The sequence below is a fragment of the Thermobia domestica genome, unplaced genomic scaffold (genome assembly GCF_964235325.1).
Source record: "Thermobia domestica unplaced genomic scaffold, izTheDome1.hap1.1 HAP1_SCAFFOLD_191, whole genome shotgun sequence".
Taxonomy (NCBI): Eukaryota; Metazoa; Arthropoda; class Insecta; order Zygentoma; family Lepismatidae; genus Thermobia; species Thermobia domestica.
The window spans coordinates 265,076-289,030 of NW_027655921.1; the positions used below are offsets into that span (position 1 = coordinate 265,076).

Here is a 23,955-nt window from a genome sequence, read left to right on the forward strand (position 1 = left end):
GTTTTTGAAGGGCAGACATAGGAAATTAATTATTACATGGCATAGGAAATAAATAATTACATGACAAGTCTTCTAAATTCAGAAAGATTGCTGGATGCCTAACCCAAAACTATTCAAGAACTGACAAATCGCAACTCTTAAAAACTTGTAATAAATTTAGAAAACATGAACCATGGCAACAATTGCAAAGTGATAGTTCTAATCTTAAAACATGCGGTGAAAATTAGGAGTATTGCCAATTTGAAAGATCGAATAATGGACGTTTGGTGCACATTAGAAGCAGTCCTAAATTCATACTGGTTAACTATAGAACAAAAATAAGCATACCACTGGCTTTTTGGGAAAATCTGCTATTAAAATGAAGTGTCACATGCTATGGTTTTCATTTTTCAAAATTTCACTTTAATTCAAAATGACGAATTTCAAGAAGGCTGTCGTCAAGGATACCCTTACCGTATCACTTTCCTTTAGGCATAATATATATTACCGAAGCTTTTATCCACTTATTATCATTAATATCCGGGTTAGAAGCGGAGGTAAGGGACTTACGCATGTATAAACAATTAAACAATTAATATGCCTGTAACTTTTCCCCAAATGGGCGTATCTTAAAATTAACTTCACCATTGTCTTCCTGATTAAATTCTAGGCCGAAATTATGTATCGTATTACTATATTTCCCTAATTCTTAAAAAACTTGACCTTAATTCAAAATGACGGATTTGAATATGGCTGCCGTCAAGGTCATACCTACCATACGACTTCCCTCTAGTCCTTATATGTATCTTCATGGTTGTTCTTTCATTAACACTGAGTTTACAAAGGGAAGTAAGGGACGTCTGCAGTAATCTTTAATAACCACATCACAACTCTTAACAATTATAAAAAATAGAAAACATGCACCATGGCAATAATTTCTGTCATCACAAATAATGAATACATGTCTTCTATCAGCAAGAAAAAGTTCATTGAAATCGGAGCCGGACAATTGGGTGATGTCCATACAGATGTTGTTGTGGTAGACCTTGCTTCTTACCGTCAACTTGACAGTGAGAGACATGGATGTCAACATGTAGAAGTAGTAGTGGTAACAAAGGATCTTGGTCAGCTTCTCAAGAAAAACCTGAAATCGTGAAGAAGATCGAACCTGTGGCCCAATGCATATCACCATCCTCTTGGCTATTGCCACGAGAAATTTCAGGCTCCAAGCTCTTTGCTGGATTCAGAGCACATGAAAATGGTGGTCGGAATCACATCGGACGAAGTTTCGATGATAAGTCTCGAAATTAGCATTAACTAAGGTGTCTATAGCATAAAATATTATGTGCAAATTGAACGAACCTCGTATACCATCAATCAGATAATATCAGCAAACTGAAAATTACACAATACATCAATTCTTAAATCAAAACAGAAGCTATTACGTATTAACAATCAGAACAATCCAGCATGAAGCAAATTCAGCATCATCTCAGGGTTAGGGGTAACTATACAGCAGACAATCAATATCATATAGAATTGGTTTAAGTGGTTACAACATCTCACATATACCTGAAACATAACGGAATAGAATAACAGACAAGTAATAACGTTGATAGCATCCTTTCATAAATAGTTAGTAGTATTATTTGTGTTTACTTTGTTAATTCAGTATTATTTCTTTTCTAGGTTTTCGAGCCGAGTCGTCGTAGGTTCCAGCAGCTTCGGTCCATCGTCGTCGAAAGATTCATCTATATTTACTGATACAACGTTGTCATATTAAAAAAAAAAAAAAATCAAGGCAACTCTTACCATAGACCTAATATTTATCCACCTGCTTTTTAATTAATTATTATCATTAACACAAAATTTACAAGGTGGGGTAAATGACTAATACATATGCTGCAACAATATTTAATTTCCCTGTAACTTTTTACCTATTGCGTGTAAATCAAAATTAACATCACCATTGTTCTTCTGATTAAATTTTCGCCTTAAATCATGTATCACATGACCCTATTCCTATTTTAAAAACTTAACCTTAATTCAAAATGGCGGATTTCAAGATGGCCGCCGTCAGGTATACCCTTACTATATGACTTCCCCCTAGTCCTAATATGTACCCATATATTTTTTATTCACCGTTTGTTGTTACAAGAGGTCTTACAGAGCTTTTACCTCCAACTGTATGAAGACTATTCTGTACTTCCATGTGATGTTCTGGTAGCTATATCTAATAAACCACTGGAGCTTCGCACCTATAACTTCGCTGAAATACTGACCACAATTAGTACTACTTTCTCATATGTGTCTCAGTCAGCAACTCGATTCACCCAAACGTAAGGTTTACTTGTCAGATATGTACGTAATTTGAACCAGGATTTGATCAAGGTAAAGTATCTTCGAAGTAGTGCAGAGCAAACATTTATTTTCGTCTCCCGCTATTCATCTGGCGTTAATCATGCGTATGGATCCCACATCGTATTTTCTTTTACAGGTGTCGATAAATTTACCCTCAGCCTGACACGACAGTGACGGTGGGCACACTGCACATGCCTCTGGTTTTTCATAACGCTCGGATCCTAAGAACGTGGGAGTGGATTTATGTTATTTTTTGCCAGTATTTCAGTTCACTGATCTTTAGTAAATGGTCCTACTAGAATTCGGAACTAAATGGTGGTGTAAATTGGATTTCTCTTTCAGTAACGTCAAAGGTTCGGATCCCGATAGCGTAATATATGATTTTATGAACCGGGATACGTGGAATCGAACCATTACTGTTTTATTGAAAATCTCTTCTACTGTTATATCTGGCTTATCCCAAACAGGGATAGACAAGGTTCGAACCCGCCACCATTATAATCCTAATCAGGGTGCGAATTACCGGGGGGGATGAGGGGGATTTTCCCCCTCAATCACATTTTGTTCCCCCCCAAAGAAGTCAGCTGAAGTATCCCCACCGGGGATGCTCGCTTTCCCCCTCAAACTATGCTTAGTGTAACTCCAAATTTCACTGATTTTTGTTATTTCTTGTAAATTTAATCTTCTAGCTGTATTTCGAAATGATCGATGTAAACTGTTCAGTTTTGGTCATTTCTACTTACCACCTAATTACCCACTATTTTCAACGTTGTTTAGTAGAACTATATTATTATGACTAAGGTTGTTACTTGCAACTGTACCTTCGTACCCTTCAGTTCGTCATCGTTTGTGAATTTGAATGTACTAATTGCTTATAACAAAGCCACATATAGATTTATAAATGTTCTTAGCGGTTGGCCAAGAAGAAGTAAACAAATAGCTTCTTCTACCATATTTGGCGAAGTTCGGATATGCCATATTCATCCTCTATATTTGTATCGATTATCATCTTATTTTAATTTTTGTTATAACATGTTATTTCATTTTCCAGTGTACTCTTTGTTAGCACATGGTCTTCATTCCCTAGTAGGTTGTGTGTATGCAACTCAAAAGTTGCATTTAATTTGTGATAATTAGCATAGTAATCACTGCTTTTACAGTTTACGGAAATGAACTTTTGAAACTGTACTCAAAATATGAGATATAGGTATTCTCTCGTAAGTACCGGTATATGTTAACGTACACGCTGGCGATACGCTCCTAGTGAGCAGACATGTTAATGAAGGTGATTTTTAGGTGAATAAGCGCATAATTGAAAATTTGTTTCAGCATTTGTTAATACGACTGGTTCTCCGTGTCATTGCCCGTGTCTGTATAAGCATTTCAACTGGAGCGGTTTTTTTTAAAGTTAACCCTTCATTTTTCCATCTTTTCGCTGTACAGTTTGCTGTCCACGCAATTAATGTTGTCTGAAAAACTTCAGTGTAATGTTTTACTTTATTTGAATAACGTAGCCCATAGTGAATCAACTCATCTTCAACCTAACAGTAAAGTAATTTTTAAGTGTTGACTTTCTGTGCCCATCACGGAATCGATATTGGAGAAAAAAAGTCGTGATGAGCACAGCTTTAGCGGGAAGTAGAAGCACAAGCTCGAAATTTGAATTGAGATATTTTAAATATTTGGCCTTCGGTTTGACCTTGATGTGAGAAATCGGGACCAGCAACAATCCATTTCTTATTTGATAGGCTAATATCTAGATTTTCTTAAGAAAAAAAAAAATGTCCGGTTTAATTGATAATTTTAGTGGTTTTCACAAGACTGAAGTAGGTTTCTTTTCGCAACCTGTATGTATTAATGCAAAGTGGAAGCTTTCAATATGAGTGGAAAAATTAACATATGCTTGTGATCATGGCTATCGCTCGAGTCGAATTATTAACTAAATAAACCTTAGAGAGCTACAGGGACAAGAGTGAGTACAACATTAAAACACGATCAGAAAGGTTTAGTGGGGTATGTGTATGTCAGACAATATATATGTGCATAGTTATTGTCGGTAGATTTATTAAATTAATAAATCTCTTATTTATTACAGATGTCACACACACACACACACACACACACATATATATATATATAGGTTCTTAGCTGCCATATGTTGTTCGAATTTTCATGTCACTAAATACCAAATATACTGAACCATAGAAAATAATAATAATAATAATAATAATAATAATAATAATAATAATAATAATAATAAAATAAAAAGAAATAAGGATCCAATTATATTAATAATTAAAAGGAATAATACATTTGTACTTTAAATGAAAGAGTGAAATTAAACAAATGGTTGCAATTTTTTATTGTTACAAACGACAATATTTTATTGATGATGTAATTAGCTTATAATGATAGTATAGTGTATAGTTTTGTATCATAATATTATTATTTAATTGTGAACATTTAAGAGTATTGAGTTTAAAATCAGACATAGTATGTTAGCTTAATTGCATAATAGATAATTTTTAGATTTCCTTAATGTTAAGTTAATTATAGTAGAAATGAGGCGAATACTTAAACATCTAAATTTTTGTTTATTATTTTTAAAGACCTCCTAATATGATGTTACATGCAAATAGACAGTTAAAGTTTTTTGTAGTTATATTTTACCTTATTGCAGATCCTACTTAGGTTTGACCATACAGTGGTCTTTTTTATATTTGTAGTGTATTAAAGATTTTTTTTATTTTGATGTTTGATGCAGGATTCAGAACGCAGAATTTAGAATGCAGAATCATTTTTTAGTTACAAAATTTATTTTATATGGACTATTGTCCTTGTTTGCTTTAATTATTTTTTTGCTTTGCCAAAAAGCAATATAAAAATTTACAAAATTTTAGGAAAGTTTGATTTACATTTTTTTAAAAAAAATATTGTTGTTATTTAATGATATAAAGATAAGTATTTTTTGACCTTTAATTTACCCTGATTTTTGCTTTTATTTTTGTTTGTGTGCACTGAGAAAAAAAAATGTAGGTGGCATACTTAAAAACGTAGGTTACATTCGTAATTCCTGTAGTTTCTGGACTTAACGTACAACCGTATATAGCATCCTGCAGCAAACGTATAGCTGAAAAAGTATGTATTATACGTACTGTCTACATAAGTGCAATGACGTCATTCATGTGACGTCATCTACAGTAACAAGTATATACGGAGGTAATATCTAGCTTTGTGACGTCAGGATCGTATGTAGCATGTGGGTTAATAATGACGACACTCACTGACTATCAGGACGGAGCGTAATTTCAAGAAGTATGCAATATACGTTCTGTACGTGTGTTTCTTGCGTTCAACCCCGAGACAGCATCTATATTGTACTTGTGCCCCGTACGTACGACTAGATACAGTGTACGTATTGTACCTATGTATTATACAGATTTTCCTTATGTAGCACACAGCTTGTCCCGATACAGCATACAGAATATCCGTATGCACCATACAGAGTGCACATATGCAGCTTACAGACTGTCTGCATGCGGCATATAGATTACACGTATGTCGCGTACAGGCTGGCCATATGTAATGTATGGACTGGATGTATGTAGCTTGTAGATTGTCCATATGAAATATACGGATTTTACCTGTATCGCATACGTATTGCCTTGTTGTAATATATGAATTGGACATATTCAGGATCTAGATTGTACGTATAGTGCACCATTATTGAAGTGCTGCAACATACTGAGAAATGCATGATACATTCTTACTGTAATGTTGCCACATATTGTTTTTCTCTGTATGGAAACAAAAATAGCTTAAAATATGGTTGATCTCCTTTGTGCCAATAATAATAAAATTAAAAATACTACACTTTTCAAATTTTAGTTTGGAGCAGTGAAACTGTCCAGAGAAATGTATTTATCTGCAGGGTGTAAGTTTGGACTTCCTGCTAATTCTTTGGAAAGCTACTGCAAAGCCAAGTGTTGAAAAGTGGCACAAGAGTTAATTTTAAAATTATTGGCACAAAGGAGGGTAACCATATGTTAAACTATTTTAGTTTTCATACAGAGTAAATCAATATGTGACAATATTACTGTAAGAATTTATCATACCTTTTGCAATAACTTAGTTGCAGCACTTCAATAATAATGCAAAATTCACAGCCATGTACAATCCTATGTTCAAACTCAAAAAAGACTTACGTACAGTCATTTATTAAGCCGTTATCATCCATTGCTTGTACAGTCACGAAAGAAAATATTCTTCAGTTGACAAAATTTGTTTTCCTAAAAACTCAACAATAAATTAACCTATCAGAGTACCGACTTTGGCAGGTTGTCAAGTTATAACTATTCGAAGAATAACAACAAAAAGATCCAAATTAATTAATTTGTTGCCGAGCTATTGGCAAAAGAAAATTTGTCAACTGTCAAATACTTTCTTTTCCGTGTGTACTATATACAGACGACTTTACCTCATTCTTTTCCTTAATAATATCCTCTTCCAAAATGCAGAAGTTGTTACCACAAGAGGCGTGAATAGGATTTTCCAGAAATAACTTCTCTGAACATTTTAATTAACAGATAAGTTATTTTTTAAATGAAGCTATAATTAAAAACATGGTGTCAGCTGAAAACGTTTTCCCTCACAAGATGATTCCTAAACAGTACTCCCCATTAAAAATGCAACTTCAAGGAGACAGGGTAGCTACGCCAAAGTTCCCAAGCCGATATCTAATAGTAAGTGTCGAATATGCTTAACCCTTAACATACCAAGCGGGGTACTCTAGGGACCCCAGAGAGTGATATTTGGTGATACTGCCGCAATTATAAGAATCAATTTATTCTCGATTTTTATATGTATCCTGCAACCCTTTGAGATATCAATTACATGATTAGATCAACGATGCGTTTCTTTAAAAAGTACAAAAAATAAAAACACACTTCAAAATGTAAAAACTTCATTGTTAAACCTGTGTTTCAGATTTACGAACACACAAGTATGAAATTGTATGAAGAACTGAATAGTGTTCAAATATACATAATATTTGACGTCAACAATGTTCATTTAACTTAAGTATGCTTCTAGACATCCAAAAAATAATAGTTGGAGTAACCCTCTGCAATACTATGTTGAGAAATTAAAATAATACTTGGGGTCCCCAGAAGACTCCAGCTTGGTAAACAACTTTGACGACTTAGGCTTGCTACGTTAAGGGTTAAACTTACCGCTGTATTCGCTGTGTGACAACGTGGTGATAGCAGAGCAGAACTGACCCAACATTGACAACCAGAACGACTGTAACACAGCGAGACATCGAGAGGATGTTCTCTTCTGGTATGGTAAGCCATGCGTCTTACGATCCAATGCCACAGCTCATCAACTGTAGCTGGCGGAGTTCACAGGTATGAGAAGCTGTGCAGCCATCGACCAAACATATTTATCCTTCCCTGCTCTACACATTCTGCAAATTTGGACTTTCCTGGATGTATCCTTCTTAGTTCAACATTTTAAGTAACGAGCAGTGTAATAGTCTCATACATTATTTAAAGAAAGAGCGATGATTCTCAGAATTACTCGGAAGTTTCTAGTTTACAATTATATACATATATAGATATAGATATAGCTATATAGATAGATAGATGTACAATAATTTAAAACGGTTATATCAAAGTTTGCATTCAGAGCACAAAAAGAAGTATAGCTCTCGGAACATTGATTTTAGCCAGATAATACCACTAGTAAACTCAACCACACTCAGTACCGTTAGTTGCTTGGTATTGTCTATGAGGCAGAGATCATCGTATCTCATTGCGTGTAGATTTTTGTATTTGTTTAACACTAAAAATTGTTTGTCGCTAACCGAACCCAGTAACATATATATACCGACAGGACGTACGTTAGTCACAAGGTTACATGAGTGAAACACTAAATTATTCGATTGACACTTGCGGCCTTGTCAACACTAGAGAAAGGTACAAAGTGATTAAATAAATACGAAACATAGTACATACAAAATATAGCGATGTATGAAGTCTCCTTTTCATACGATTTGGAGAAAGGATACATCTGTAGAGAGCAACATAAATGATTTCTCTGGATAATTTGGATTAGTCCAGAATTCGAACAAAAATAATTTTGAAATTCGTTAAGTCCAACATTTTTTCTTTCTTTCTTCGGATTCTCAATAAAGTTGACTACTGAAAAGCTGAGTTACAGATTTTATGTTAAAACATATTCACTATACCATTGCCTTATTCACAGAACAATACATTAGTTATTAATGTATGACTGAAATAATAGTGCTTCGTGCAGATTTACTTTATCCAATCGGAATTGCACAATGATAAAAAAAATGTTGCAAGGTATAATGTTCTTATTTACAGAGAAAAAGAGTTGAAAAGACCTTTAACTAAGAAACATTTTCTTTAAACAGACATACATTTATTCTAATTTATGGAAGAAAGAAATAATTTGCGGAGCAGTATATTTATTAAGGTTACATATTTGTACAAAAGAATGTAAATACAATCGGGTCTGTCTTCAGAAAGGACGTGCTTTTAGCCACAAATTACACTGCTTCTTTTCGCTGTCTTTCATGCAGAATCCTGGTTTTGTTTTGATACATGAAATACCTGAAACAAAAATCCAAAAATATTTAAAATGTTACATTTTAAAATATTTAACATTTTTTAGATTAAATGGACAAAATCTGTTCGGTCAGGTATGGACTTTTGGGTTTCTGGTAGAAAAATAATGAATTAAAAAAAAAAAGTGTTTGTTGATGTTGAACAACTCGAAATGTATTACTATGCAAAAGTAAGTGGGTACCCACTGGCGTTCGAGGTACCATGGGGTACCTAATATGTCTGCATTTTTAGATATGTGGAAATATATGTCTCTAAAATGTAAAGAACTGATATCTGTTTAGTACAGAAAACCGCAACTCGGTAAGCCTTATGGATACCGAGGTATGGGAAAATAAAGGACAACACCATAGAAGTGTGAGTTTTGCGTACTAGATTGTGCAGTTTCGAAAACGTAATTACTGAGGGCTATCAACAACCTCAAAAGTAGTTTCAATTCAATACACTACACACACATCCTTATGGGGGTTTTCGGGTACTATGGCATTCGCAGACCTCCCATTTCTAAACATTCTAAAATATATCTTAATAAACTTATAAAGAACGTTACAGGTGTGTGTTTACCGAAACCGCAAGTCGGTATGTTTAACAGTTACCGAAATATGGTAAAATAAATAGGAACACCATAGGTATGTGGGGCTTCCATACTTGACAGTAGTTTAGAAAATTAATGAAAATATGACTAATGGCTATCAAGATATTGTCAAATAAAGGGAGGACCCACACAGTTATGGGGTTTTCGTGTTAGGTGGTGAAATTTCCGAAATCGATCATGAAATTTGAATAAGCACCAGTAGCAATTTCATCCTAAAGTAACTGGGTATTTCCATGGGGTTTTAGAACATCATGGGTCTAAAAAGATTAAGTTTTAAAAGCTTTGGAAAATATAATTTGACATTTGTAAAGAGTATTAGAAAAGAGAATAGAGTTACCCAAAACTTCCAGCCAGTACATCTTACAGCTAGAGAGACACCGTGAAATAAAAGAGTATTAGATCTTGAAATTTCATAAAACAACTTTTGATCTTAATAAAAGTTAAATAAGATGGTACTTATATGGGTTAAGTGAGTACCTCACACTCGTCAGGGCAATTCCGATCGAAAGATTAATTCAGCTCGAAGTTTTCTTCGGGTAAATCCAAGCGTGATAATTCCTAGCGTACAAAAAGAACGAAAATTCTTTGTCAATATCTAATATAGCAACCGAGATATAAGTAATTATGTATTTTACGAGGTCGTAAAAATGGAGACCCACATGGATTTGTACTGTTGAGTCTTTGCTGTAAGAAGAAGAAATTTCAGAAAACTACCGTATACACCTTAATAGACAATTAAATGGGTGGAGGCACGGTGGCTTAGTGGTAGAGTGCGTACCTTTGGTGTATTGGGTCCCTGGTTTGATCCGTGTCCAAGTCAGTTTGTAGTCGACATTGTATTCGTGGGTATTCTCGGTGTACTCCTTTCCTCCCACCTTTACACTCCATCAATTCTATCATCAACATTCACTTGCCTTAATTTCATTTTAAAATTAAATGGGCAGTTAAGTGTGATCGTATCTCTGTGGATTAAGAGAATACTCCAGTGTAGTTTCTGCAAAACATACTAGGTACACACCCCACCACTAAGTTACTGTGTCCTCACTGATTTAATTGCATATTAAGGTATATACAGTAGGTTTTTGAATTTCTTTCTTATAGCAAAGACCCAGAAGTACAAATCCTTAAAGATCTCTATTTTTACGTCATAAAATAAATGACTCGTTATATTTTGGTTACTATATTAGATATTCACAGGGAATTTTCACTCTTTTACACAGCTCGATGAACCTTTGGAACTGCCTGAAGAAAACCTAGAACTAATCTTTCCATCGAAATTGTACTGAGGTACTTACTTAACCCATAGAAATACCATCTTATTTAATTTTGTTGGGACCAATAATTTTTCCGAAGTTTCAACATCTCATACTCTTTTATTTCACGGTGTTTCTCTATATGTTAGATGTACTAGCTGCAAGTTTTAGGTAAATACATATTTCTAATACTCTTTACAAATGTCAAGTTATATTTTCAAAAGCTTTTAAAATTTAATCTTGGTAGACTGTAAGATGTTCTAACACCCCATGGAAATATCTAATTACTTGAAGATGGAATTGCTACTGGTGTTTATTAACTTTCCATGACCGGTTTCGGAAATTTTATCATCTAATACGAAAATCCCATACCTGTATTGGTCCTCTCTTTATTTGACAATATCTTGATAGCCGTTAGTCATATTTGAATTCATTTTCCAAATTGTACCTTCAAGTATGCAAGCCCCACATACATATCGTGTCGCTCTTTATTTTCCCATGTCTCGGTATCCGTAAGGCTTACCGAGTTGCAGTTTTCGGTAAACAAATATCAGTTCTTTACATTTTAGACACATGTATTTCCATATATCTAAAATGCAGAAATTAGGTACCGCATAGTACCCCTCTACCCCATTGGGGTACCCACTTACTTTTGCATACCAGGGTAAAAACACCAGTGGTCGTTACTTGAAGGTTGAAAACATACTCTTTTGTCTCTTCTGTGAGCACCGTGAATCGGTCGGAGCTGTACCATAGTTGGAAAGAGACACTGATCCTTCCTATATATGACCATGTAGTCAGAATTCAAAATCGAATAGCCGTTGAAGGAAAAACAATATTTTAAAATCCCTTGTATTGCACCGGTAGTAGTCATCTCAAAATCGAAATGTTCCAGTGGTAGTTAGGGTTTTGTACCAGTGTTCGTCACTCAAATAACTTGACATAATTTATTCAGAAACGCACTGTTTATCAGTTTAAAATTAAGAATAGAGTATAAAGTACTAATCTTAATAACTGTGCATCACTTTTGGCACTCAAGAAAGAAAATAAAAAAGTTTTTACATACTTTTTAAAGCAATTTCAGTAAGAAAAATGTTAACTGAATTCAAAAGTTAACTGTATATTATTTTAACGTTAAGAGTACAATATTAATTACTATGTTTAATAACTATAGTGACTTTAAGCACTCAAGAATGAAAATAAACATGTTTGTACATACATTTTTAATACAATTTGAGAAACAAAATAAGTTAACCGAATTCAAAACTTAATTATATATCACCTTAAGATTAAGAATGGACAATAAAATACTGAGGTTAATAATAATGCATTAGTGAAGAATGAAAACAAAAATGTTTTTAACTACCTATATTGTATTTACATGTTGTTATTTCTCATTAACATGCTTTTTGATAACGCACGATATGGGCTAGGGGTACGCACGAGAAATGATTTGAGACTGTCACCTCTCGCAAAGGTGTCGCGAAAGTTGTCTCGTCTCGAAAACTGTATCTGTTTCTATTGGAAGAGCTATGTCTCGTCTCGAATTTCGTAACAAAAATTCGTTACACATGCAGTTTTGTGTAAAAAGTGAAATGTATAAATACAGGAGAGAAAACATTGCAGACAAACATTATGTTAGTATATTGAACATACTTTTTTGTATGTGGTGCAAAATATCTTCATCTATGGGGTTACTTTGCACCAAAGTTTATATGAAATGAAATCTTTGAGTTTTACGTTCCACGATTTTGCCGGGTATGCTAAAGGAGACTATAATCATGAGAATGAATGAAATAGTAGAATGAAAACTGTGAGAGAAAACGGGAAAACCCCGAGAAAACCCCACACAGTGTTTGTCCAACACAAAGCCCATTTGGCACGTGCTGGGATCGATCCAGGAACTCCACGCAGGAGAGGTGAACGCTCCATCACTGAGCTACCACGTCCCCAAAAACACAACCTCAGAATATACTTCATATAGAGTAGAAATGAAATGAAATCTTTGAGTTTTACGTCCCACGATTATGCCGGTTAGGCTAAAGGAGACGGTGATGATGAGTAATGAATGAAATGGTGGAATGAAGAAAGTGGGAGGAAACGGGACAACCCCGAGAAAACCCACGCACACGGTGTTTGTCCACCACAAAGTTCACTTGGCGGGGATTGTGATCGAACCCAGGACCCCAAGCACCAGAGGTGAACGCTCCACCACTGAGCTACCGCGACCCCTCATATAGAGTAGAAGTAACAAGATGTAAAAAAAAAAAAAAAAAAAAAAAATGGCCCGTCTGGAGGACATGTAAGCTAAACACCAATACAATTGTTACAGATTTATTTACTTGCACTGTTTAGGCTGAACATCGCAACACCAATATCATTATGTCACATCCTTTCAAAAGTATGCTAACTGCAACGTAGACCTGCTTTGCTTCGTAATGTCCAAATAGTTGATTACTGTGCTCGAAAGCAGGCAAGTAGCATACAAGTTTATGATGTTGAAGGCGTTATTTTTCACAGCTATGGAGAAAAGACATGAAAACGAAAAATAAAAATAAATCTTTGTTTTACTTCCTACGATTATGCTATGTATGCTGACAGTCACAAATGAGTATTGAAAATTGATGATCTTGGAATACGATTTGGTGGAATAATGAGGGGGGGGGGAAATAGACATTGATTAAATATAAAATTGAAAAGAAATAAGGGCCTGACGCTCAAATATTTATCTATCTGGCAGCCATCTTGATCCCTCTAAAATATCATGAAGTACTTGATTGATTCTAAACCCAATAATAGTAATAGTAATTATAACAATAAACACAGAATATACCTAGATATACTTTACGCACCTTGAAGTGTAGAAATTAATGATTGCAATCCTCAGCATTCCAATAGTTCTTTGGTTTCTCCAAATGAAGATTCGGACATCGGTTTTCTTCTCAAGCAATAATGGGGTACAATAATCAGTTGCAGTCCAAAGCCAAGTCACTAAGTTAAGCATGAATATAAAAGATTTTGTGTTAAATATTTCAATGTAAATTTCATGAAATAGAATTTATTAGTTAGTTACATACAAACTCTTACGCATGTAAGTCAGAATCTACTTGTAATAACTTGTAAATTTAAACAAACTAAATTATATCTACAGTTATAGGGACATCAAACATATATTCCATAAGATATATAGGGTGTCTCAAAAGTCCCCTGACATTAAGTAACTCGATTATTATCAGAGTTACAACAAAATGTAATTGGGAAACCGTCTCCAAATATGATGTTTCCAATGTAAGTTGAAGGAATTTTCAAAATCGGATGAGCCGTTTGGCTGTACACTCTTTATGCGTCCAATGTTAAATGAAAATGCAACGTTGCCATTTACCTGGACCCACAACATAAGTGAATGAAGTTACTGATTTTTACGCTAACATGTCGATGGCTAGCCCCCATTTCAAACAGTAACTTCATTCACATATGTTGTGGGTCCAGGTAAATGGTAACATTGCATTTTCATTCCACATTGGGCGCATAAAGAGTACAGCCCAAACGGCTCCTCCGATTTAAAAAGTGTTCACTTTAGAATGAAAACAACATATTTAGAAATGGTTTTTCCTCTTACGTTTTGTTGTAACGTCAGAGGACTTTCGAAACACCCTGTATGCATCATACGAAGTTCCTTTCTAAATTCTACACGGGTGTAGTTTAATTGAATGTGAGATGGGTGATACACATTAGGCCGTTTGGAAATACTCTCACAGACGACCGCCATTTTGGATTAAATTTGTTTGTTATAAACTGGTGGGTAATGTGATATATATATGGCCACAGGCTAGAATTTTCTCAGTATGTCAAATATGCAATCAGATTCCATGGAGCTTAATTTGGTGAAAAGTTATTGCCAATTGAACGTTGTATTTACCTCTTTCTTCTAGATGTAGAACCATACCGTTAGCACGTGAGGAATGCATCGAAATATTCAAACTGTGGAGCGGGAGGAGTGCCTGTACAGTGGTTACCGATTGCAAACAGAATCATCCACAATGTGACTGTGTTACATGTTGCAGTGTCACAGTAATTAACTATATTTGAGGAGACGGGCACATTCGTGAACATACGTCGTAGCGGACGATCGTAGAGAGCTACAGATGAAGCAACGCCTACGGCAGTGCTGACTTCTTTCTCGATGTGGCCCCAGAGGAGCACACGTCATTTATTAATGCAATGTGGGTTGAGTCATAGGGTCTGCGCGTGTATAAGTGCATCCGTACAAGGTGCAAATGAAGCAACATCTCCACGAGAACGATGTTGATCGCCAAGTGCAGTGAGTAATTATGGTTAACATTTTTATGCAAATACTCTTTTCAGATGAAGCTGACCTCTACGTAAATGGGAAGGTTAATAGGCAGAACATGCACAATTGGTCACCTGACAACCCCGCGTGCAAGACCCCTCCAACATGACCAGCGCAAAGAAAATTAATTATGTTGTTGGCAGACAAATGAGGAATACGTCTAATCAGTCACTTTTTCATTCCATAAAATTAACTGCGGAATAATACCTCACGCTCGTTCGTACAGGGATAGATATTGCGAGCTGCGATGCCCGGGGATGGTACATTCTCGCAGTTTTTTCAACACCATGGCGCTTTCTTCATTATGGATTCGTATTGCGTCACTACTTGAACAATTTTCTAGAACATGGGTTGATCGACGAGAGGCAGTTGAATGGCTGCTCGATCACCGGACCTAACGCTGTTCAATTTCTAGCTAAGTGGAAAAGTTAAGGCTATGGTTTGTGCAGTAAATATTCATAATTTTTATCATCTAGAACAAAGTATCGCCATCGTCTGTGCACAAATTTGACCCTATATCCTACTTTGTGTCCACATTAATTGGAAGAAGCTTCTGCAAATGTTTATTGCTCAGTAGGAACATGTAGAACATATACTATAACCAGGGGTAAAAGTGGACCTGAAAAGGTGGGGGGACGGTAGGTAGCGGCATCACTCCACGCCGTTCCTCCTGCCTATCTCTGCCCATTGTACCATTTTAGGATCTGGGGGACGTCCTACATATTTTTCGAGGTGGGGAACTGCGTCCCCCGCGTTCCCCCTCGCTTTTACCCCTGACTATAACAGGGAAATGTGTTCGAAGTGGGAAAAATCAGAGGCGGTGTGTTTTATTACGATTTTGACTCGACATATCGGCTATCTAAATGTTCAAATGCAGTGAGGTGTGAAGCCTACAAGATTGCATTTCTATTTACATAATGTCTGAAAACCACTGGAAAGCTTCTTTTAGTTACGGAGAAAAAACGGAGACTGATCCATCCATCGTGAACAACTTTCTGGAAAAAAATAAATAAAAATAGCCCTTACCTTGTATCAGAGAATTATACACGAAAGTGCTCAAAAACCGACTTTCAATATTAACAATTTCCAGCGGGAAAACTCCTGGACCACACACTCGAATGAGGGGTATTTCAAACTCCCGTAAGATCTGCCCCCACAGCAATCCCCTAAATCCGCCCATGCTCAAAATACGACGCTTATAAGAATTCAGACAAGACGACACATACATACATACGAAAGAAACAATTCAATACGGCACATCAAAATATAAACTATATGAACTTCTTTGAAAACACCTCATTTTACAAACAAAAGGTAGAAAAAGGTAAAAATGTCAGTATTGTCAACTTAGAATCTACATAAGAAATAAAATCTTTTTATGTGCAAAGCTATTCGTCAATACGTATAAAAAAGGGATTTATTAATGGTATTTAGCATTTATTCTTCCGTGAAGGTTTATCTTGATCACTAAAAAACCAGAAACGGTATGTCTCTATCACTGGAAAAAAAAAGAAGGGTATGACATACCACTACATATAGTCTCACTTGGTTCACTGCCAATAACATTTCACCAGAATAAGTTACATGATATCTGATTGCATATTTGACATCCTCAGAACATTTTAGTGCATGGCCATGTATCACACTACCCACTTATCGTCCGTATTACAATTTCGAATCTAAGATGGCGACCGTCCGCGTGATGTAATCCGAAAGTATCCCTCTGGGCCTAATGTGTATCTCTTATCTCGCAATCAATGTAACTACATCCCTGTAGTTTTCAGAAAGGATGACAAGGGACTTCTGATGCATCCTGTATATAATAGTTGTATCAATAATGACGGGTATACCGGCTAGGCTAAAGGAGACGCTGATGATGATATAATGAATGAAATGGTGGAATGAAGAAAGTGGGAGGAAACGGGAGAACCCCGAGAAAACCCACTCACACGGTGTTTGTCCACCACAAAGTTTACTTGGCGCGAGCTGGGATCAAACCAAAGACCCCAAACACCAGAGGTGAACGCTCTACCACTGAGCCATCGAGGCCCGACAGGAATATTTGTTGAAGTCTACTGTCTTCTTCAGTACCAAGGTTACACAAAAATGAGCCTATGGTTTTGATGGAATTCGAACCAACATTATATGTATACTCTCTCAGCGAGAATCAAAGCTGGCACCAAGTTTACATATGCGCGCGCATTGTATTTTACTTATATAGCTCACAGAGCTATGGGCGAGCAAGCAAGGCACGTGCCCCGGGCGTGTGGTTGGAGGGGCTACTAAAAGAGAGGTTATATATTAGTACTTTTCCATTTTGGTGTTTAATACTTTTCATCAGAGTGCGAAATCATGAAATCAAAGTGGGGGAGACTGAAGGACTGAAGAGAGCGAGAGAGAGGGGGAAAAAAAGCTGCGCAGTCTTACACTTCAAAGAATTGTAGTGAAATGAGGTCAGAATTCAAGATGACATTCGGATGCTTGGCACGAAGAAAAACATTGCAAGCAATTTTGAAAAAAAAAAAAAGAAAGAAAGAAAAAAACTTAAATAATGTGATATATTTTGTAGGCTTTGGATATGTATGTTTTAGTTGGCATCAACAATTATTGGTGTGTTTTGTCACAATTGACAGTTTAGCGAGAGACTAGGCTAACTGACAATTTTAACTTTCTGAAAGAAAAGGAAACAAATGAAAACAGCACGTTTCAAAGGATACGACTGATATTCATAGTTTGGTTTAGTATACAACAGGGGTGGATCCAGGATGGACTACTGGGGGGCGGTGGGTTGTAATGCCACTACTTACAAGATAGAGCTACTTTTAAGAGATTCAACTCTGGGTGGGTTTTATTTTATATTAAAATACACAAAGTTTCCTCTTCTTGGGGGAGATAGACCCTCCCTGGATCCGCCCCTGTCTCAGGACAAGCCACACAGACAAGTGGTTGAGGCAAAGGTCAATTAATGACATTAGTATGCTGTTCCGTCAAAATCTCAATCTTGACCTGGATGTAAGTTAGCCTGGTCTCTCACTGAACCCCTCAATTGAATGTTTAATATGTAAATTAGGCACTTCTACATCACAAACAGTAAATATAACCTACCTTATTCTACGTTTTTAAATGCATTTCTACAACTGATTGTAACTTTAAAGGTTCTCGTGAAGATTAGCTGGCGGAGGTTACCTAACATAGCCATGAGTTATCAAATTAACAGTTGTGCTTCGTGGGTGATGATAATGATCCTGAGGTTAGATGTTAAATTGGACTCGAGAGCGGAACAAGGGCTGATCTTATTCGTGTCTCAGACGGGGGGCATGGAATGGAACGAATATGAAAATAAGGTTGCTGTAATAGTTTTTCATAGGGTTTGTAAGATTTTCGAAACACTTGGCATTTTTTTTTATCAAGACTTGACATTTTTTAAAGATAAAAATCAAGACTTGGCAATTTCAAGTTTCATCCCCCTCCCAATCTTGTAATGCTCGCTACGCCGCTGTAAGCAATGCATATTTTCGACAATATTCGTTGTTCATCTGTTTCCGCTGGGTTCCAACGTGGTGAGCTGCATATGGGACTTTTAATAGTGTTATTATAATGAGAAAGAATTGTAAATTATGTTGATGTTCCTAAAAGAGGGAAATTGAAAGAGAAATTAAATTAAAAATAAATAAGGGAGAGAAAAGTAATTACTTGAAAATAAAAATAAAGTCTTTGAGTTTAATGTCCCACTATTATGCTGTCAGGCTAAGGGAGTCGGTGATTAAAGCAAGTTAATGATTATGGAATATTTGGTGAAATGAGAAAGTGGGAGGAAACAAAGTCCCCGAGAAAACCTACGAGCACGTATATGAAAATGAAGTAAAACATACACTGGACTATGCTTTCTTTGTCTAGCAGAGTCATAGTTTGGAATCGAAAATGTGTTTTGAATCCTTGTATTTAGAGATTAAGAGTGTAAGTAACGAAATCACTTAATACATCCATTAAGATTTCGGAAAGCGAAATCTAAATTTAGGTAAGCTAACTCCATGTACTAACTGCTTGCATCCGCTTCGTACATTGTTCGAAGGGTCACGAAGCAAATCACCTCATTTAGTCTACACATACCTAGTACTAGCGTTAATTACCTGCTTCGTTGGGTGAAAATAAGAAAACCAGTAATACATGTATGTTACGTTAGTCAGTCACTTTTTTTACTATTACGAAACGCTCTCTCATATCGGTTATTTTCGATCATTTGTAAGATCCGTCTCCCCTCTTTCCCTCCCCAAGTTGCTTGGCTGAATTTTGATTTAAATAGTATCGGAAGTGTCACTGTCCATTTCTGCGCCCCCGAAAACAATGGATTTAGATTAGGATCAGTTCACTTAACTTAGTAAGCCTACAGCTTTGGCGCGGCTCGACTTGTTGGAAAGCAATCCAAAATCTAAACAAATATATCGATGTCATTGGGGTTTACTAAAGTGTGTCGTAAGTCAAGAAGATTGAGAATCACTGCCTCGATTATTCACTTCAATTAATCATCAAACTCCTTTAACCTGAAGTATATAATCGTGGAATGTTCAATTAAAATTATAATTTTATGGCATCTAGAAAATGCACATATCGTACATTACGTTACATTACCATTCAATCGCAATAGGTTATTACAGACATGTGGTTGGCTTGAAGCTTAGCGTCCTATTCAGCGCCAAGACTGTGTACTACCTACACCTACAGCATAATATGGAATCCTACTCGCATGATCTTCGATCAAGATTTGAATCAACGGGAGGATGAAGATTTTCCCTCTCGTCAAGTAATTTCCCCAACTCGCCAAAGAATTTCTCCCTTGCCGGGAAAATATGTTCCCTCATTTCATATTTTACATATTATATACTATATATTATATCTTGCATCACTGAGAAATAAAAGGCTTGGATTGTATATCTGAAAAGTCGCCCCCTCCCCGCAGGCACGTAGCCACGATTTCGCAATACGGGAGGTCTGTGACGAAATACTGTGGTTATCACACCAGGGGTTCGATCAATCTAAACTATTTTACTGACAACATATCCATATTGATTTGTTAGGACAATAAAATGAGGATATGTTAGTAAGTATTTTAATTAAAGAATTATGAAGAAATCTTGCGTAAAAGAATAGAAAAAAGTATTGACAAAGACATAGTCTTCCAAGGTCATTCGAACTCGGTTCTTCTCGTCTTCTTTCTATTTCTCTTATCTTAGTTCAATGCCGTCAAGGATAGCAACGAGATCTCTTTCTGGAGTAAAGACATCCTATAAAATGGATTAGTGTTGCCGCGAAATTCAAAATGGTTCATATTATTGGTAATTCTGGGCATTGCTTAAGTTCTGACAGGCTATCTGAAAGAACCGGTTTATCGATCGTCATTTGTAGTCCATAGGGTTACTGGCGCAAGTCCCGGGGGGATGAGGACATGTCCCCTCCAATCTTAGAACTGGGGGGGGGACTTTCCCCTCAATAATCCGATTTGAAATGCGTTTTTTGGAGAGAAATGTGATGATTTGTGTCCGATTGCCACAAAGGAAAGTAAGATGAAATTGATGTCCCCACCCCAGAATAAACCTTAAATCTGCCCACCTCAGAATTTTGAAGACAACTCTGCTCCCCTGATCCTCCGCAGCATTGTTTTTCAACTTCATACAGTAAACCCTCGTTAACACGAATATCAAGGGACTGAAAAATCAGGAGTTCGTGTTAAAAGAATTCGTGTTAACCGGGGACACAAATTTTATTATTCGAATACATTTTCTCCATACATACACACTACAGTATACAGACTATACATACCACTACAGTATATTATGTATGTCATAGAACACACTAGAGATGGTATCGAGACGAGACTGAGTAGTCTCGGTCTCGTCTCGGTTCCAAATTCGTGACGAGACCAAGACTATTCTCTGTCTTGATACCATCTACAGAATTGTATCGAGACGAGACTGAGAGTTTCGGTCTCGTCTCGATTTCGGAAAGCACTCCTCGGTCTCAAATTCGAGTTAAAATCGAGATCGAGACTAGTGTAGGTCTCGGTACCATCCTCTGAAAAGTGAAAACACTACAGTAAGTTTATTAGCCTATCTTCGAAGATTTAAAAAAAAAAAAAAAAAAAGCTTCCACGCAGAAAATCCAGGTCAAGTTATAAAATTGATAACTTCGCTAGCAGGGTGAGTACCGCTTGTAACGGAAAGGTATTTATGATTGCTGTCACCAGTTTGGAGTTACAGGGGAGAGAAGATGTTTTGTCTCGAGCTGTCGCCAGCTCGTCTGCCAAGCACCTGCATGTTCAGCGCTTGACAGAGGACAGAATCAACACCTCATAAGAGGAAAGATATCTGTTTCTGGTTTTTCTCTTATTTACAAGGCAATTTTCGTCTGTATAAATACTGTATGACAAAAACTGATCTGGAGTGAAATCTGAAATAAGAAAAATGATGTTTAAAAAAATCAAAGGATTGGAAGTTCGTGTTAAATCAAAACCTTTACTGACTCAAGGGACTAAAAATTAGTTCGTAATTCGTGCTAACCGAAATTCGTGTTAACCGATAAAACTTCCTATAAGATAACGTACAGCGATGCCGGGACCGAAATTTTGTTCGTCCTAACCGAGTGTTCGGCTTAAGCGAGTTCGTGTTAACGAGGTTATACTGTAATTTGAACATCCTTAAAAAAATTATGAGAACTGTCTTACCCGTCCCTCCCAATGTTGAAGACAGATTTGCGCCGCTGCATAGGGTTAACATGGAGCTAGATGGAATTCGGAATGTTCCGTTATAATAATATCCAATTTCAACTTGATCCGCCCCCCCCCCTCCCGTTTCCTCCACACAAAGCTCCTCGTAAGAAAGAGTAACCAAAACGCTTATTGTAGCTTTATATTTTTGAGGCTGATTCATCTGTTTCTTTCTGTTTCATCTTTCCTTAATATTTTTCATTTCTGGATCCGAAGGGGGGGGGGGTCTGGACCCACCCCTTGGCTACGTGCCTGCTTCCCGTAAAAAGCTTCATTCGAACCCTGAATCAAACAACTCCATCTGTAAAGCAGTGCTGAGTTGATTTTAATATCCTTTTCTGCAACGAGGCTGTATGAGACGTGGACTTACTGATTAACATGGACTCCGAACCACTCCCGCCGGGAATCGAACGCGGGTTTCCCACACCAAAGGCGCGTACGCTAACCGCTTAGGCATGAAGGAGCTCATATCTATAGCAGTGTAAGCAACAACAACAACAACAAAAAGAAACACACATACATACTAGAACAACAACAACAACAAAAAGAAACACACATACATACTAGAACAACAACAACAACAACAAAAAGAAACACACATACATATTAGAAGTTTGCGCAATTGGGGATCAAAACATTCTCAATGAAGTATGAGAAATAGTAAACGTCAAAGTGGGCTTCTGCTTATTCTTTACTTCGTTAATACTTAATTCCTTCTAGAAATAGTGAAACAATACTATGAAGACACAGTACTTAAACATAATCGAAAGAATAAGACAAGGAAACAGAGTAATTTCCGACTAATTAAACTAGTCATATATACTATACCTAACTGTTACATTGTATTTCTTACCATAGTACGAAAGCGATATAACTTTTTTACCAGCCATAGAAGCTGGACGCAATCCAATACTGCAATTTAGACGCTGTAACGAAAGCTGCAAGTCAAACGCCTGACACTCAACTGTGTAATAGCTGTTTCAAGCGGCCTACAACTTATGACCTTGAAACTATGTGCTAGTAACCAAATTAATGCCAAGGTACGATACAAACACCCCAACTTGCCACAATGACGTCAACACAAGGAAAAAAAGAAAAAAACATCTAATTTTTGGTTCGAAAATTATGAAACAATAATAATAATAATGTAATTCTCAGGAACTCAAACATTAGTTAACTAGAGAACATAACAAGCAAAACAAAACAAAACAAAACAAAACAAAAAGAATCTTAAACGTGAGCTCTCCCTGACTGCTGTTTTTAAATTTCAGTGAGGCTGTAAAATATGTTTTGTTTTATTGTTAAAAAACAAAAAGAAAAAGAAAAATAAAGAAAGAAAGGAAATAAATTTTGTTGCAAATATCCTAGTAAAAATAGGTTTCCTAGACACAAGTGGCTCCGCGTAGCGTAGTTGCTAACGCTCTCGCCTTCGGTACGAGCGGACCCAGGTTCGATTCCGGTAGGGGCACTCGGTCGAAAAAGTATCAAAAGCTTTTAAGTCCAGACATCCTGAATGAGGCTTTCTTGGGTTTTCCTCATTTCATACCAGGCAAATGCCGGGTAGTACCCAACATATAGGTCCCAGGCCGTTTGCTTCCTTCCCTTTCCCCGGATAGTGTGCTCACCGAGGGACGTCATAACTCACATGTGACGGGCTAACAAGGTCATTGATGCCGAAAGCCCAGAAATCTAAATCCTAAATCTTCACTACACAAGCAAATGTTCGTGCTGAAAACGGTTTCTTAGCAATTATGTTAAGCAGTCCTGTAGTAAATCTCCATCAAGTAATAAACCGTCACATATAAAAAGGAAAGAATAAACACATAACATTCATTTTGCGTACCTTGAAATGTAAAAAGTTACAAAACATTAATATTCAAAGATTTCTCAAAATTCAGATTAACCCATTTCTTTCTCCTCAACCATTAACGAGTTACAATAGTAAGAATTGTGGTCATAAATTACATTACTTGTTTAGTACTATATTAAAGCAAGTTATACTAAAG

At 36.3% G+C, this 23,955-nt stretch overlaps 2 long non-coding RNA genes across 2 annotated transcripts in view; one reads left to right on the forward strand and one right to left on the reverse strand.

The window, feature by feature from the left end:
- Positions 1 to 2,201, forward strand: part of LOC145676518 (uncharacterized) — a 142,590-nt gene extending 140,389 nt beyond the window's left edge. Inside the window, exon 4 of the long non-coding RNA XR_014129397.1 lies at positions 1,669 to 2,201. This is a non-coding gene — a long non-coding RNA (uncharacterized LOC145676518). The remainder of the gene's footprint in view (positions 1 to 1,668) is intronic.
- A 6,651-nt stretch (positions 2,202 to 8,852) lies between these two features.
- LOC145676519 (uncharacterized) lies at positions 8,853 to 22,954 on the reverse strand. Its single transcript, XR_014129398.1, has 3 exons — positions 22,803 to 22,954; positions 13,691 to 13,829; positions 8,853 to 8,978 (listed from the first exon to the last, which is right to left on the reverse strand). It is a non-coding gene; the product is annotated as an uncharacterized LOC145676519 (long non-coding RNA).
- Positions 22,955 to 23,955: the final 1,001 nt, after the last annotated feature.